Source organism: Notamacropus eugenii, chromosome 2, assembly GCF_028372415.1.
Source record: "Notamacropus eugenii isolate mMacEug1 chromosome 2, mMacEug1.pri_v2, whole genome shotgun sequence".
Taxonomy (NCBI): Eukaryota; Metazoa; Chordata; class Mammalia; order Diprotodontia; family Macropodidae; genus Notamacropus; species Notamacropus eugenii.
The window spans coordinates 330,117,562-330,136,179 of NC_092873.1; the positions used below are offsets into that span (position 1 = coordinate 330,117,562).

The 18,618-nt window shown below is 35.8% G+C and overlaps 1 protein-coding gene across 3 annotated transcripts in view; it reads left to right on the forward strand.

Moving 5' to 3' along the window:
• The window catches only part of CEP112 (centrosomal protein 112), a 587,248-nt gene that overhangs the window by 131,008 nt on the left and 437,622 nt on the right, over positions 1–18,618 (forward strand). The gene's annotated exons all lie outside the window — the stretch shown is intronic.

Genomic DNA, 18,618 nt, shown 5'->3' on the forward strand with positions numbered 1-18,618 from the left:
ATGGACATCCTTCTTTCACCTCTGATCTTATTGGGAATGCATCTAGCTTGTCCTCATTGCATATAATGCTTGCTGATGGTTTTAGGTGGATACTGTTTATTATTTTTTGGAAAGTTCAAGTGTTTTCAATAGGAATGGGTGTTGTATTTTGTCAAAAGCTTTTTCTACATCTGTTGAGATAATCGTATGGTTTCTGTTAGGTTTATTGTTGATGTGATCAGTAATGCTAATAGTTTTTCTAATATTGAACCATCCCTGAATTCCTGGTATAAATCCTACCTGATCATAATGTATTATTCTCATGATAAGTTTCAGTATTCTTTTTGCTAATATCTTATTTAAAATTTTGGCATCTATATTCATTAGAGAAATTGGTCTATAATTATCTTTCTCTGTTTCGACTCTTCCTGGTTTAGATATCAGAACCATATTTGTATCATAAAAAGAATTTGGTAGGACTCCTTCTTTGGCACTTTTCCCAAATAATCTATATAGTATTGTAATTAACTGTTTTTTGAATGTTTGATAGAGTTCACTTATAAGGCCATCTGGCCCTGGAGATTTTTTCCTAGGGAGTTCATTGATGGCTTGTTCAATTTCCTTTTCTGAGATGGAGTTATTTAAGTACTCAGCTTCCTCTTCAGTTAATCTGAGAAATTCATATTTTTTAAAATAATCATCCAGCTTATTTAGATTGTTGAATTTATGGGCATACAGTTGGGCAAAATAATTTCTAATTATTGTTTTAATTTCTTCTTCATTGGAAGTGAGTTCACCCTTTTCATTTTTGTTATTGGTAATTTGGTTTTCTTTCTTTCGTTTTAATCAAATTGACCAAAGATTTATCAATTTTATTGGTTTTTTCATAAAACTACCTCTTAGTTTTATTTATTAGTTCAATAGTTTTCTTAATTTTAATTTTATTAATCTCTTCTTTGGTTTTCAGTATTTCTAATTTCATATTTACTTGGGGATTTTCAATTTGTTCTTCTTCTAGCTTTTTCAGCTGCATGCCCAAGTCATTGATCTCTTCTTTCTCTATGTTATTCATGTAGGCATTCAAAGATATAAAGCTTCCCCTAAGAACTGTTTTTGCAGTATCCCATAAGATTTGGTAGGCTGTCTCATTATTGTCATTCTCTTGAATGAAGTTGTTGATTGTTTCTGTAATTTGTTGTTTAACCCACTCATTCTTTAGGATTAGATTGGTTAGTTTCCAATTAGTTGGAGTTTTTGGTTTATATTTCCGTGGTGTTTGATTATATGTAATTTTTATTGCATTATGATCTGAGAAGGATGCATTGACTGTCTCTGCCTTTCTACACTGGATTGTGAGGTTTTTATGGCCTAGTACAGGGTCAAATTTGTGTATGTGCCATGTACCACTGAGAACAAGGTATATTCCTTTCTATCCCCATTCAGTTTTCTCCAGAGATCCATCATATTTATCTTATCCAGAGTGTTATTCACCTCTCTGACTTGTTTCTTGTTTATTTTGAGGTTTGATTTATCAAGTTCAGAGAGGGGGAGGTTGATGTCTCCCACTAGTATAGTTTTGCTTTCTGTTTCTTCCTGTAACTCCCTTAACTTGTGCTCTTCTAAGAATTTATATGTGGAGCATATATGTTTAGTAATTAAATTGCTTCATTGTCTATGGTGCCTTTTAGCAGGATATAGTTTCCTTCCTTATCTCTTATGATTAGATCTATTTCTGCTTTTGCTTTGTTTGAGATTAGGATTGCTACCCCTGCTTTTTTTGTATCAGGTGAAGCACGAAATATTCTGCACCAACCTTTTACCTTTGCCCTTTGTGTATGCCCCCATTTCAAATGTGTTTCTTTTAAACAACATATTGTTAGATTATGTTTTTTAATCCATTCTTCTGTCTGTCTCTGTTTTATTGGAGAGTTCATCTCATTCACATTCACAGGTATGATTACTATCTGTGTCTTTCTTTCCCTCCATTCCCTTTCCCCTTGTTTAAACTTTTAGTTCTCCCTTCTCGCTTCCCCTCCTCAATAGAGTTTTAATTTTTGACCACTGCCTCCCTCAGTCTTCCCTCCCTTCTTTCAGCCCCCCTCCGTTTTAATCCCCTATTCCCTTACTACTACTTCCCTCCCTTTTAGCCTCCCCTCCCTTTTCTTTCCCCCTTCCCCTCCTACTGCCTATAGAAATAGTTGTATTTCTATACTTAACTGAGTTTGTGGTACCCTTCTTGAATCCAATCAGATGATAGTACCCCTCAAACAATATTCATCTCCCTCCCCTCTTTCCTTCTACTGTAATATATATTTGTGCCTCTTCTGTGATGGTATTTATTTTTTTCTGCTTCCTCCTTTTCACTTCTCCCACTACAATCCCTTCACACCCTTAAATCACATTTGTTATCATCACATCATATCATTTATACCCACTCTTCTATCTATATATGTCCCTGTTATATTTAATAATAAATTTTAGAATTCCAAGATTAATAAGTATGATCTTCCCTTATATGGATGTAAACAGTTCACCTATATTGAGTAACAAGTTAGTTTTTTCTTCCCCGTTTCCTTTTTTTATACCTCTTTTTTCTAAATTTCAATTTATTTATTTAAGTTTTCAACATTCATTTCCACAAAACTTTGGGTTCCAAATTTTCTCCCCAGTTCTCCCCTCCCCACACCCCAAAATGCCGAGCATTCTAACTACCCCTGTCACCAGTCTGTCCTCCCTTCTAACATCCTTCCCTTCCCTTATCCCCATCTTCTCTTTTGTCCTGAAGGGCAAGATAAATTTCTGTACCCCATTACCTGTATTGCTTATTTCCTAGTTGCAAGAACAATACTCAACAGTTGTTCCTAAAACTTTGAGTTCCAGCTTCTCTTCATCCCTCCCTCCCCACCCATTCCCTTTGGGAAGGCAAGCAATTCAGTATAGTCCATATCTGTGTATTTTTGCAAATGATTTCCATAATAGTCATGTTGTGTAAGACTAACTATATTTCCTTCCATCCTATCCTGCCCCATTTCTTCTATTCTCTCTTTTGATCCTATCCCTCCTCAAAATTGCTCCCTCCTCCCACTGCCTTCCCTTCCATTATCCACCCTACCCTGCTTATCCCCTCCTCCCCCACTATCCTGTGTTGTAAGATAGGTTTTCATACCAAAATGAGTGTGCATTTTATTCCTTCCTTTAGTTAAATGTGATGAGAGTAAGCTTCATGTTTTTTCTCTCACCTCCCCTCTTTTTCCCTCCACTAAAAAGTCTTTTGCCTGCCTCTTTTATGAGAGATAATTTGCCCCATTCCATTTCTCCCTTTCTCCTCCCAATATATTTCTCTCTCACTGCTTAATTTCATTATTTTAAGATATGATCCCATCCTATTCAATTCACCTTGTGGGGTGTGTGTGTGTGTGTGTGTGTGTGTAATCCCACCAACTACCCAGATACTGGAAAACAGTTTCAAGAGTTACAAATATTGTTTTTCCAGGTAGGAATGTAAACAGTTCAACTTTAGCAAGTCCCTTATGACTTCTCTTTGCTGTTTACCTTTTCATGCTTCTCTTCATTCTTGTGTTTGAAAGTCAGATTTTCTTTTCAGCTCTGGTCTTTTCATCAAGAATGCTTGAAAGTCCTCTATTTCATTGCAAGACCATTTTTTCCCCTCAAGTATTATACTCAGTTTTTCTGGGTAGGTGATTCTTGGTTTTAGTCCTAGTTCCTTTGACTTCTGGAATATCCTATTCCATGCCCTTCAGTCCCTTAATGTAGAAGCTGCTAGATCTTGTGTTATCCTGATTGTATTTCCACAATACTTGAAGTGTTTCTTTCTAGCTGCTTGCAATGTTGTCTCCTTGACCTGGGAACTCTGGAATTTGGCCACAACGTTCCTAGGAGTTTCTCTTTTTGTATCTCTTTCAGGCGGTGATCTGTGGCTTCCTTGAATACTTATTTTGCCCTCTGGTTTTAGAATCTCAGGGCAGTTTTCCTTGATAATTTCATGAAAGATGATGTCTAGGCTCTTTTTTTGATCAAGGCTTTCAGGTAGGCCCATAATTTTTAAATTGTCTCTCCTGGATCTATTTTCCAGGTCAGTTGTTTTTCCAATGAACTATTTCACATTTTCTTCCACTTTTTCATTCTTTTGGTCTTGTTTTGTGATTTCTTGGTTTCTCATAAAGTCATTAGCCTCCATCTTTTCCATTCTAATTTTGAAAGAACTATTTTCTTCAGTGAGCTTTTGGACCTCCTTTTCCATTTGGGTAATTCTGCTTTTGAAAGCATTCTTCTCCTCATTGGCTTTTTGAATCTCTTTTGCCAATTGAGTTAGCCTATTTTTCAAAGTGTTATTTTGTTCAGCATTTTTTTGGGTCTCCTTTAGTAAGGTGTTGACCCGCTTTTCATCATCTTCTTGTATCTCTCTCTTTTCTCTTCCCAGTTTTTCCTCCACCCCTCTAACTTGATTTTCAAAATCCTTTTTGAGCTCTTCCATGGCCTGAGCCCACTGAATATTTATTTCGGGTGTTGGGATACAGAAGCCTTGACTTCTATGTCTTTGCCTGATGGTAAGCATTGTTCTTCCTCATCAGAAAGGATGGGAGAAGATATCTGTTCACCAAGAAAGTAACCTTCTATAGTCTTATTTTTTTTTCCTTTTTTGGGCATTTTCCCCAACCAGTTACTTGACTTTTGGGTCCTTTGTCAAGAGTAAGATATACTCTGGGAATCTGTGAGATCTCAGTTCCTCCACGGTGGCACGATCAAGCGTGTACTGGTCTGGACGCAGAGAGGAATTTTTGTGCCCAGAATCTTAGCAGTTACCTCTCCACAGCCTACTGGCTGTGGAGTCAAGTTCTGCCAAGTCAGCACTGGGGGCTGATTTTCAGATAAGCTAGATGGGCACGGCCGCCATTCAGTGTGAGACAAAGACCAGCTTGGCCAGGGCCTCCACACAGGGCTGAGGTAAGACTCAGCTCTTCAGTGCCCCCAGGGTTTTTTATGCTCCAACAATGGAGTGATCTGTATTGGCTGCTGTGCAGCCTGTGTGGCTCCTGCCTGCTGCTGGAGCTATGGGAAGGCCCTTCTCCCTTCCTGGCGAGCTGAAAATACCCTGTCACTGACCTTTGGCACCTGTGGGTTGAGGGATCTGGGAATCGCTGCTACTGGAACTGGGGATTCCGTGACTGGAGATTCTGCCCCCAAGGGCTGTTTGCGAGCCACAACGCGTGGCCAAGGCTGGGCTGGGCTCCACTACACGTCTGGTGCAACTGAAGTTTCCTGTGGGTCTTTCAGGTCACCCTGGGCTGGAAATCTCCTCCACTTTGTTGTTCTCCACTTCTGCTGCTCCACAATTTGTTGAGAGTCCCTCTCTACAGGTATTTTATGGCTGCGTATGTGTGTCTTTCTACTCTTGCATCTTGGCTGTGCCCCCTATACCTCTTTTGAGATCTACATTTGAAGATCAGATTTTCTATTGACTTTCGGCCTGTTTATCAGGAAGGTCTGGAAATCCTCTATTTCACTGAATGTCCATCTCCTTGCCTGAAATATTATGCTCAGCTTTGCTGAGTAATTAATCCTTGGTTGTAGTTCCAGCTCCAATTCCTTTGATGTTTTAATGTAGAAGCTGCAAGGACCTCTATGATCCTGACTGTAGCTCCTTGATATTGAATTGTTTCTTTCTGGCTGTCTGCAGTATTTTCTCCTTCACTTAATAGTTCTGAAATTTGACAATGATATTCCTTGGTCTTTTTAGTTTGGTGTCTCTTTCAGGAGGTGAACAATGTATTCTTTTGATGACTATTTTGCCGTCTTGATCTAGGACTTCTGGGCAATTTTCCTTGATGATTTCTTGCATGATATTGTCCAGGCTCTTTTTTTTCATCATGGCCTACTTGTAGACCAATAATCCTTAGAATTTCTCTCCTGGATCTATTTTCCAGGTCAGTTGTTTTTCCAGTTATGTATTTTACATTTTCTTCTATCTTTTCATTATTAGGTTCTGTTTGACTGATTCTTGATATCTCATAGAGTGTTTAACTTCTGCTTGCCCGATTCAGATTTTTATCAAATTGTTTTCTTAATTTACTCTTGCATCTCCTTTTCCATCTATCCAGTTGTTTGTTTTAAGGAGTTATTTTGTCCAGTTAGGTTTTGTCCTTCCTTTTCCATTTGTCCAATTGTCTTTTTAAATTCTTCCATCATTTTTTTCATATTTTTAAAATGATTGGTCAGTTTTTCTTCCCTTTCTCTAATTTTACTTTTAAAATCCTTCCTGAACTCTTCCAAGAAGGCTCTTTGTGCTTCAGACCATTCATATTCCATTCTGAAGTTTCAGTTGGGAGTAAGTCTCAATCGTGACCTCTTTGGTATTTGTGTTTTGGTCCTCGTCCCCATGATAATCACCCTTTTCCTGGCTTTTAAAGTAGATCTCTGCATCTGAGGCAAAGGGGTCTCTGTCCCACTGTTCTTGTGCCTAAAACTTGAGGCTTTGTGTGTTGTGGCATTTGGTTTGTTCAGCTAGAAGCTAAAATGCTGTGGCTTCCCTGGTGCTGAGCTGGCTGGTGTTGGAAAGCAGAGACTAGGTGAGGTCTTTTTGGGTTTCCCAGCAGTTACCCTGGAGCTATTTGATTAAGTGTGGAAGAGGGTTGTTCTGGCCACAAGAGGTCTCCTCTGCTGAGGTCAGGAGTTGGTGATCCGTCTGCTCTAGTGTCTTCCCAATTCCCCTGGGTTGCTGAGGCATGCCTGGGGTCCTGATGTTAGCAGTTGCTGGCTTTACCCCACCCCGGGGCTCAGGATCTTCTCTCAGTTTGCTGAGATGGGGCTTCCTGGGACAGCTGTGAACCTGCACTGGTGCCCTTCAGCCATAGAAAGAGGGACCCTCCTCAGCGATCTTCCTAGCTTATTGGCCTGAGAGTCTGTTTACCCCTTCTGCTCTTCCCACTGTTCCAGGATTTTTCCCGGGGAGACATTCTCTGGCCTTGTCAAGGTCAGCAAGGGGAAGGAGATAGCAACTACCAATAACCCCACCATTTTGGCTCCTGCAGCCTGAAATCTTCCTTGATACTTTCTTGAAAGGTGATGTCTAGGCTCTTTTTTTTTTTTTTTTTATCATGGCTGTCAGGTCGTCTCAAAATATTTAAATTGTCTCTCCTGGATCTGTTTTCCAGGTCAATTGTTTTTCCAACGAGATATTGCACATTGTCTGCTATTTTTCATTCCTTTGTTTTGTTTTATAATTTCTTGATTTTTAATAAATTCATTAGCTTTCATCTGTTCCATTCTGATCTTTAAGGAATTATTTTCTTCAGTGAGCTTTTGGACCTTCTTTTTCATCTGCCAATTTTGCTTTTTAGGGCATTCTTCTCTTCATTGGCTTTTTGGATCTCTTTTGTCTTTTAGGTTAGTCTATTTTTTACATTGTTATTTTCTTCAGCTATTTTTGGTGTCTTCTTTAGCAAGTAGACTCGTTTTTCATAATTTTCTTGCATCACTCTCATTTCTTTTCCTAATTTTTTCTCTACTTCTCTTGCTTTATTTTCAAAATCCTTTTTGAGCTCTTCCATGGCCTGAGTCCAATTCATATTTTTCTTGGAGGCTTTGGATGGAGGAGCTTAGACTTTGTTGTCTTGTGTTTGCATATTTTGGTCTTCTTTGTCACCAAAGTAAGATTCTATGGTCTGATTCTTTTTTTGTTTTTTCCTCATTTCCCCAGCCATTTACTTGACTTTTGAGCTCTTTCTCAAGGCAGATCCCTGCTTCCAGTGGGGTGGAAGGTGTGCTGTTAGTGCTCAATTCCCCCACAATCTGTGGGCCTAGAGCTCCAGTTGCTTTTTCTGCCCCTGCTTCTGCTGTGGCTGCTGCAGGTTCTTCACCCTCTCCTGCCTCTGCTGCCCTGGGGCTGGGACCATACTACTCCACTCTCTCACACTGGTCCCACAGGCTTTTTCCACTGACATTCCAATTTGCCCTTTGCGTGTTGGGGTCCTGAAGTCTGGAAATTGCTACAGGTGCAAGAGATTCAGTCTCGTCAAAGTCTGTTCAGGTCTTTCTGTCCTGGCACAGCCCATGCTGGACTGCACTCTATCTCCTGTGTGGCATGATAGACACTCCCCGGTGACCTTCCAGGCTCTCTTGGACTGGAGCTTTGTTTCACTCTATCATTCTGTGGGTTCTGCAGTTCCAGAATTTGTTTAGATCCATTTTTTACAGGCATTTTACTGGGCTTGGGGTCAACATTCTAGACACTATGAGCTGTTACTCTGCCATCTTGGCTCCATCCCCCCCCCTTTCATTATTTCTTTCTTATTAGTATTCCATTTCATCCCCCTGTGGGATTATAATTGCCCAATGTGCCAGAAAACCCACTAAGCAGAGCCTCAGCCAATGGCACTTTATTAAAGGGTCTGTAGTTCCCTCTAATGAAATGAACCTCATCTTCCTTATAATCTGGGATGTCCCATTCTTACAGTACCTTGTTTTTATAGGACTTGATACTCAAATATGTCAAACAGACATGGTAAAATACAGAATCTCATTGGTTGATAGACCTTAATCTTGACGGCCAAATGATGTGTCAGCAGGGAGGTCACAGGTTGTTTGAAGCAACAGGGCATCTCCATTGATTGTGTTCATAGTATGGTCCCTTGTTTTGTTTTTTTCCCCCAAGGAATTCTTCTCTCTTTGTGTCATTTCCTTTATGATATAATATTTTATATCTAAGTCATACATGTATTTGGAGCTTATCTTGATGTGAGGTATGAGATGTTGGTCTATACCTGGTTTTTGCTAGACTGCTTTCCAGTTTTCCCTGCTGTTTTTGTGGAAGTGAGTCCTTACCTAGTAGCTAGAGAGAATTTTAAACTTTGGAGGTACAAGGTAATCATTTTCTTTTTAGTGCTTTTCTCATTATCTTCCCAGGATCTCCTTTTATTCCTCTTCTTATAGTCTTTGAGAAGCAGCATGGTATAAAATGTAGCAGGTTTGTTTTTTAAGCCCTGTCTCCAACACATGCTAGTTATGAGATACCGGCAAAGTTTCTTAACCTCTTGGTGCTTCTCTGACAATTCTCTGATATCCTAAGTTTCAGAGAAGCCAGTTTTGCATTGCTAAAGAGTTTCCTCTCTGAGAGCTCTCTTCACCACAAATGTCAGCCACGTAACCCATATGTACCACACAATACTCCTGAGTGTGGCCTTAATCAAATGAATTGGGGAATATTTAGCAAAATAAAGGAAAATAAAAATAAAGCATACGCAATATTAATGTTTGTCCAAGTCTTTTTGCATCTTGCAGAGATCCTCTTGTATCATTTAGTGGCCCCTGTTTCTATTTGAATTTGACACCACTACTCTACAACAATCAAATCATGGGTCTAGGTAAGAAAAAAGACCTTATTTGAGTCAGGTGGACCCATTTACATTTTTCTGCCTGCAAGGTGTCCTCTGATATTCGTTCCTATTTAGCAGTACACTTATAAACTCTTTTTAGTTGCATCAACATCTCCTTGCTACTGACATAATGTGTCTCTCGCCAGATTAGCAGATTGAGTTTTCAGTCAGACTGTTTACTTGAGGTCCTGCCAACTTCTTCATATATTGCTTATTTTGGTTCCTAACCTGCCTTACTTTGTTCTCAGACCTTTCAATTTCTTTGGATTTCCTGGTTCCTACCTGACCTTTTTATCACTCGTTTTAACATAGTACTTTGCTATCTGTATGTTCTGATTCCTGATCACTGATCTAGTTTTGTCACATACTTTGTTCTGATGTATGATATTCATATATTCACTAACTCTAGATTGCTCATTTTATTGCGGACCCCTTGATCTCTTTGGATCATAGGTTTTCACATATTTTCTTGTGATTTCTCTTGTTAACTCCTTTTTAATCTTATAATCTGAGCTCTACATTAAAGTTTCTGATCCTGGCCTTGTGACATTTATAATACACATTCCTGGTTCTGATACATTGGAATTTACTGGCCTACTTTTAGTTGTTTTTATCTATGCAATTTATTATATCTTTTATATGTAAGAAAAATATATCATAAAATGTTCAATACTTGAGTAGATCTATGACTTCATTGATATTGGTAGTCCCTCCAATCATTCAGATTGCAATTTATCCATACCTTTTCTTCCTTTGTGATTTCTACCCAATCATTCATTCATATACAGCTATTCTGACCCCATGAACCACAGCACACCAGGCTCTTGTATTCTCCACTATCTCTCAAAATCTGTCCAAGTTCATATTCATTGTTTCCACAACACTGTCTGTCTCATCCTCTGCCATTCCCTTCTCCTTTTGCCTTCAGTAGCCTTGGAATCTTTTCCAATGAGTCCCATCATTATGGGACCAAAGTATTTAGCTTCAGCTTTAGTATTTGATGTTCTAGTAAATAGCCTGAATTAATTTCTTGAAGCATTGACTGAGTTGTTCTCTGTGCTGTGCAAAGGACTCTGAGAAGTTTTCCCCAGCACCACAATTTGAAAGCAGATGTTCCGTAGAGCTCAGCTTTCCTTTTAGTTCAACTTTCATAGTCATAGATTGCTACTGGAAGAAACCATTACTTTTAATACTCAGCCTTTTGTCGGCAAGGTAATATCTCTGCTTCTTAATATGTCCAGATTTTTCATAGCTTCCCCTCCACCCCCTGTCTTGCCACAAAGCCTCTATAGATTATCAGTCTTACATTCTAAAGACCTTTTCTGGGTCTTTTTAACATTCATTGAGTTCTACAACAACACTTGGGTGGTCCATTTGTTATCCCTATTCTCACGACATTGGTCTATATAATTGTCTATTTTTTAAACAATCTAAAAATATCCTTTTTATTTAATTTCAGATATCATAGAATTATAGAGTCTTGGAATAGAACTTAGAGATCATGTCTTCGAATCTCATCATTTTATAGTTTTATATATATAGCATATATATGTTATTTATATACATACATACACATATACATGTATATATAAATGCACACACACACACACACACACACACACACATATATTTTTTATGTTACTTGGTGGCACAGTAGCCTCCAGGCTACTCCTCCAGGAAGATACATCTCCTCGTGTTCAAATCTGGTCTCAAACACTTACTAGCAGGGCAAGTCAGTTAACCTATTTGCGTTAGTTTCCTTATTTGTAAAATGAACAAGAGAAAGAAATGGCAAACTACCTTAGTATCTTTGCTAAGAAAACCCCAAATGGGGTCATGAAGAGTCAAACACAACCGGAAAAGACTGAAAAAAAGTAACTTTTTTTTGGTCAGGCATCTTTTTTTTTATGCCACTCTTACATTTAATTTATTATTGGTACCGTGCTGCAGCTTTCATATTCCTACTATGAATCTTTCACTGTCTTTTACATTTCTCATAGTTATTCTTCTTTGAAGATGATTGTGCTTCTTCCATAATTTAGAGCTAGATAGCATCACTTGAAAAATATTGATATTAAAAAGATTAGTTTTTATGTCAAAGGGTAGATTTGAATTGTTGAAAACATTCTATAATTTCTCAAATGCAGCTCACCTTACTCTATTCTTGTAACTAATTTCTGGATATATCTCATTATTAATATATAGTTCCTATCCAAGATATATGTACAGTTAGACTAATCCTAGAGTCTTCTTGAAATCATGTAATTTTTGATTGTCCATGATTTAATTCTTGATATTCTAATTATAATAATTTTGTCAAAAGACAATATATACTCCTAGTTGAAATGAACCATTTAGATGTTGACATTCTCAGTGTAAATGTAACCAGAAGACAAAAGGAAATGACAACTAAATGGATCACTCATAGGCTCTCCTTGGAGAAGCCAAAAAAAAAAAAAAGAAATTGATAGAGTTAGTTTCATCATGCTTCTAAAGGTGACTAACGATTATTTTAGTAGACACTTAGTCATCTCATTGAACGTTGGCCATGAGCAATAAAATAAGCAAAAAAGGCCACCATGAAGATATTTTCAAAGTATGTGCCCACATTTCTTGTAGAGGATGAAGAATTAGAAAAGATCTGTGACAAAATTGACAAGATCTTTCAATCAGTCATCATATACATTTGATGCTCAGTAACTTATGTGAAGGTGGGTACATAGGAGGATAGGGAATAGTATGTTGAGTATGTGTATATATGTATATGGATTTGGATTAAGATATAAAGAGGCAATCTTCTTTACATGTTTCTTAATTATCTGACTCTGCCTTCGTATGAGACTCATTTCTAATGTTTACTTAGAAACATAATTGACTAACAGCTAACTTATTTCTGATAGAGTAGAACGAATTAATGTTAATTACTTGTATTGACCATATAATTTTGTGTTCTTTTTAGTCAGTTGTGCCATTGTGTGAAACACCATGGACCAGAGTGCAATTTTGAGGGATTTCTCATGAAATCTCTCTAGATTGTGCTCCTACCCATGGAAACTGGGAGTGTCAGTATCTGGTTTGTTTTGCTCTTTGCTCTCTTTTAAACATTTAGGTTACTGAAAGTTCAAATATAAGAAAAGCTTTTAGTTGCAATACAAAAGTACAGAAAAGTCTCATACTCAAGCCTATGGGCATCTATCATCTGGGAAAAGAACTCAGGGGTACTAGTGAATCCATCTTATCTCCTAGACGTACATTGTTCATATGAGTCCCAGCCTTAGTGAAAGGAGACGGCTGACTTTTTCCTTAATGAATACGATTTCCTTCTTTGCCAGTGTTTATAGACCTATAGAGTTCATACAAGTCATTGTTGTAGTGTAGCGTTAGGTCTGAGTTTTTCTGTATTGCATATACTTACCTGCTATGCCACTGTCTTTACTAACTGCAAGGGCAAACGCTGGGGATTTCCTTCCCATCATAGTTTTGTGCCTTTTTCTGCGTGTGATTCCTAGCTGTACCTCTGTCTTCATTATTGTTCCCTGCTACTTTTCTCTCATCAGAGCCCTGATACACTTGCATCTTGCTTTCATATCTCCATATTGCTTCTTTTATTGAGGAGCCTCTTTTCAACATCCCTAACTTGGTGTATGTGATTTCCAAGAGGGTCTGAAGGACACTATGATGTAGATAGTGTATATGACTTGGAACTATGACCTCTTGTTTCAAATCTGCCTTAAATACTTAATAGCTATGTCATCATTAATATCCTTTGAGTCTTAGTTTCTAGTGTCTAAAATGGAGATAATATTTGCACCACCTACTTCATAAAATTATTGTGAAGAAAACTTTTAAAACCCTAAATTGCTATGTAAATGTAAGTCTGTTCCCATTCTAATGGTTTATCATTTCACTGAGAACTTGTGTTCTGATTTCAGTAATATTTGTGCAACCTAGTAATAGTTTTGATAATTTTTGGATCTTAGTTGATTACTGAATTTTGACTCTGACATGGGGGAACTAATTTGTTGATATTGAAAATGAAATAATAAAGTGACATCTTTACCTTCTTTAAATCTGAGGTAGAGGTGTTCTACAGAGAAAATTTGTGATGTTATGAATTCTTAAATTCATAGTTCTGTTGAATAAATTTCTATTAAGCAAAAGATATATGTGTATGTGTATTTCTAAATGTCAATATTTGGCCCGTAATGGTAATTTTTTTTATCCTCACAACAAAATTCTATTCTAAATAGCATAAATGATATAATTTTTCTTGTGCTCATCTATATTGATATGAAAAAATGAAATGAATGTACACAATTTTCTGAGCTAGATGATTAAAAAAATATTCTCAGTATCTTGAAGAGTTGTGGTTGTGAAATTGAGCTTGACCCTAAAATAAAGAAGGGATTCCAGTCCAGGTACACATTAAAATGAATCTAATTTCTATTTTTGTAGTCATTGATGAGCAAAGTAATTTAATAGAGCTTTGGTAAAAATAGATTGGAGAGGATATCAGAACAACTTTTAATATATTAAAAGTGTATATGTATATATATATATATATACACACACACACACACACATATGTGTATATTAGATAAGCTTTATTGTTATTACAAACCATTGCAGGGAGAGATGAATTGGTTGACAGCATTTCTCTGTCAATCCTCATCTTTTGTGGGCAGGTAACATTCCTAGAAAACAGTGTGAAAGTCAGAAACATGGGTGCTGATACATTTAACCTACGGAAAATAAGTTTTAGATTCTGGTGATTATCAAAAACTAATCTTTTGCTAAAGATTGCTGAAAATACACTTTTTTTGCATATAATTCTTTAAAACAAAACATTCATTCTGATAACATACACTTTTCCTAACAGAGTAATCATGAAATAATCCATGAAATGCAGGGGAGAGATAATCTGGGACTGGATGGGAAGGGGCAGGGGCAGCTATGTCAGAACCCCAAGGTTAAAAAGGAAAAAGGGCAATACTTGCTGTCTCTAATCTCCCTTTCCACTTTAAACTTCTCCTTGATAAAAAGTACCTCAGAATGAATCCAGGTCCAATCCTGAGCTCAGAACTCCAACCTGGGGTGGCTTGGCTGGCTTGGCCCAGTGTGTCTCTCACAGGCAAATGTGAGCATGAACCACATTGCTCCACCACTGCAAATCAAGCCTGCTAAGCTGGGCAGCAGGGGAGGCAGGACACTCACAGTGAGGGGTATTGTGACTATCTACAAACTTAAGTTGCTTTTCCATTTTTTCAGTTCCCTCATAGCATACTTGAAAGGCAACTTTAACTTTTCTAGAGCAGATTCATGAATGCTTTTATAAATACTTTTCTACTTTTTGAAGATATAAACTTGTGCATGGAATCTTTCATTTTTCATCTTCAGTCTATCTGTTGGGTGTAGGGGAACCTCAGATTTGTTTTAGTTTTCATTTCTCTAATTATTAGTGATTTGGGGAATTTTAAAATTTGTCTGTTGATTACTTTTCTTCCGTTGATAATTTCTTTTTCATTTCTTTTCATTATTTATCTATTGGAGAATGACCCATATCCTTTTGTAAATCAACATTATTTATCTAATATTTTATTTTCCCCAGTTAGATGTAATTTTTAACATTCATTTCTAAAATTTTGAGTTCCAAATTCTTTCCTTTCCTCCATTCCCACAAATCTTATTAAGAAGACAAGCAGTTGGCTATAGGTTATACATGTGTAGTCATGCAGAACATATTTCTGTATTAGTCATGTTATAAAGGAAAACATAGATAAAAAAAAAAAACCCAAGAAAAAATTAAGTAAAAAAAGGTGTGCTTAGATCTGTATTCAGATGCCATCAGTTCTTTCTTTGGGAATGTCTTAAAACATTGTATTGAGAATAGCTAAGTCAGGGGTAGAGAATCTTTTCATATTGGAAGGCTGCATTAATATTAAGCTGTAATCAAATAAGGCTACATTCAAGAAGCTTCAATTAGATATGCTTAAAATGCACATTATTTTGTAAAAATCCAACTACTATATGCTTAATAATTTCAAAAAAAGAAAACTATTTGTTAATTTTAAAGTTGATTAATCTTTTAATGACATTGTTGTGTCCACTTTTTAAAAAATTCTTAGACTTTGTGCCATATATTATATGTAGACTTAGTTTTATATTGCAAAGAAATATTCAGGTTGTTTTGATTCAACATGATATCACATAGAAGTACAGCATTCCTATAGAAATCTTCTTGCAATTGCTGATTCTGTTCTTTATAAAATTTAGCTAACTATTCTAATCATAAAAATAAGTAAGAAAGAAATTAAGGAGTTGAATAGAATCTTACGAAAGTTCAATATGATAGACCTCTGGAGAAAATGGAATGGCAGTAGTAAGGAATATACCTTTTCTCAGCTGCATATTGCTCTTTCACAAAAATTGACAGTGTATTAGGACTTAAGAACTTCATAAACAAATGTAGAAAAGCAGAAATATTAAATACACCCATTTTCAGAACATAATGCAATAAAAAAATTACATTTGAGAAAGGATCATGTTTTTGACTTGCACACTGTTTTCTAGGAATGTTACCCACCCACAAAAGGTGAGGATTGACTGTATACAAATATGTTAAGCAAGCATATGTATAAAAATCAGTTGGAAACAATAATCTAATAGTAAAGAATGAGTGGGTCAAAGGACAAATCCTAGAAACGATGAGTAATTCCATTAAAGAGGATGACAATGAGACAGCATACCAAAATTCATGGGATGGAGCCACAGCAGTACTTAGGAGAAAATTTATATCTCTAAACATGCACATTCCTATTAAAAACAATAGACAGCACACGAATCAATGAAATCTCTCTTAAAATGGTAGTTATAGCTATCTAAAACCAATGGTAAGTATTATCTGTAATGGGGATAAATTTAAACCCTTTCCATTAAGATTAGAGGTGAGGCAAGAACATCCATTATAACTACGACTCAACAATGTATGTTATAACTATGAAAATAATACAAGAAAAACAAATTGGAGGAATAAAAATAGACATCAGAATTATCACTGTTTGCAGATGATATGACGGTATACTTATAGAACAATAGAAAATCAACTAAAAACTAGTTGAAACAACAATGCTAACAAAGTTGATATAAAATAAATCCACATAAGTCATTAACATTTCTATGTATAACCAACAAAACCCAGCAAGAAGAGACAGAAAAAAATTCTACTTAAAATAATTGTAGACAGTATAAAATACTTGGGAGTCTACCTTACAAGATAAAATCAGGAACTATATAAGCACAATTCCAAAACAGTCTTCACAGAAATAAAAGACAGGTCTAACCAACTGGAGAAATATTAATTGCTTGTGGATTGCCTGAACCAATATAATAAAAATGACAGTTCTGCCTAAATTAATTTTCTTATTCAGTGCCATACCAAAACAATCAATAATCAATATCAATCAATTATGAATATCAAAGGAATCAGTGAAAAAAATGTGAAGTCAGTCTAGCAGTACCAGATTCCAAATTATATTACAAAGTCATGATCATGAAAACAATCTGGTATTGGCTCACAAATACAGTAGCAGATCAGTGGAACAGATTATATACATAATACACAGTCATAAATAACCATAGTAATCTAGTGTTTGATAAACCCAGAGATCCATGTTTTTGGATCAAGAACTTGCAATTTGACAAAAATTCCTTGGAAAACTGAAAAGCAGTTTTACAGAAACTAGACATAGACTAACATCTCATACCATATACCAAGATAAGGGCAAAACAGATTTACACATAAATTGTGATATAAGTAAATTGGGGGAGCATGGAAAAATATACCTGCTAGATCTATATATAAGGGAAAATTTTATGACTAAATAAATGGAAAGCATCATGGGAAGTAAAATAGATAATTTTGTTACATGAACTTTAAAAAGTTTTGTCAAAAACAAAATTAATGCAGCCATAATTAGAAGGAAAACAAGACACAGAAAATAACTTTACAGGATGTTTCTCTGATCAAAGCCTTGTTTCTCAAATATAGGGATGTCAAAAAAATCATCAAATGATATAAACAGGCAGTTTTTAGAAGAAAATTTCAAAGATATCAATGGTCACATAAGAAATGCTCTAAATCATAATTAGTTAGATAAATTAAACAAATTAAAGCTTTGATAGTATCACCTTACACCTATCAGATTGGTTAATATGATAGAAAAAAATGACAAATGCTGGACGCAATGTAAAAAAAATTGAGACACTCACTAATGCATTGTTGGTGGACTTGTGAATTTCTCCTACCGTTCTGAATAATAGTTTGGAATTTTACCCAAAGGATAGTAAAACTATGCATACCCATTGACACAGCACAGCCACTACTAGGTCTATTTCATAAACAGATCAAAAAGAAAGGAAAGAACCTATTTGTACAAATATATTTATAGCAGCTCTTTCTGCAGTTGCAAAAAGTTAGAAATTGAGGGGAATTGGAATTAGAAAATGAGGGTTATTATGTTTCATCAAATGCTTTTTCTGCATCTATTGATAAAATGATGTGGTTTTTATTATTTTTATCTTTAGTGTTACTTCTTGTATTTATGGTTTTCTCCCTGGAAAACCCTGAAGTCCTGAAATAAATCCAACTTGATCAGTGTACAATTTTTTAAATATATTGTTATACCTTCTTTATTGATATTTTGTTCAATATTTTTATGTCATTATTCATTAAAGAAATTGGTCTATATATTTTGTTTCTCTGCTTTATCTCTTCTTGGTTTAGATACAAACACTATATTGGTACTGCAGAAAAATTTTGGTTGGATCTCTTTTTTTTCCAAACAATTTTTTGGAATTAGTTGCATTTTGAATATTTGATAGAATTCATGTATACATCCATTTGGCCTGGATTTTTTGGTTGAAAGTTCATCTCTAGTTAGGTTACTTTGTTTTTCTGATATTAGTTTATTTAAATGATCAATTTCTTGTTCATTAATCTATGTATTTTATATTTTGTAAAAAGTTTTCATTTTTATTTCATTTATTACTTTTTTTGGCATGTAATTTGACAAAACAGTTTCTCCTAATCTCCTTTCTCCTTCATTTATTATGACATCTTTTTCATTTTTAATATTAGCCATTTAATTCTTTTTAAATCCAGATTAGTTATTGCTTAGTCTTTTTAAAATTATTTTAAGAAAATACCAGCTATTAATTGTATTTATCAATTCAGTGTTTTAATTTCAGT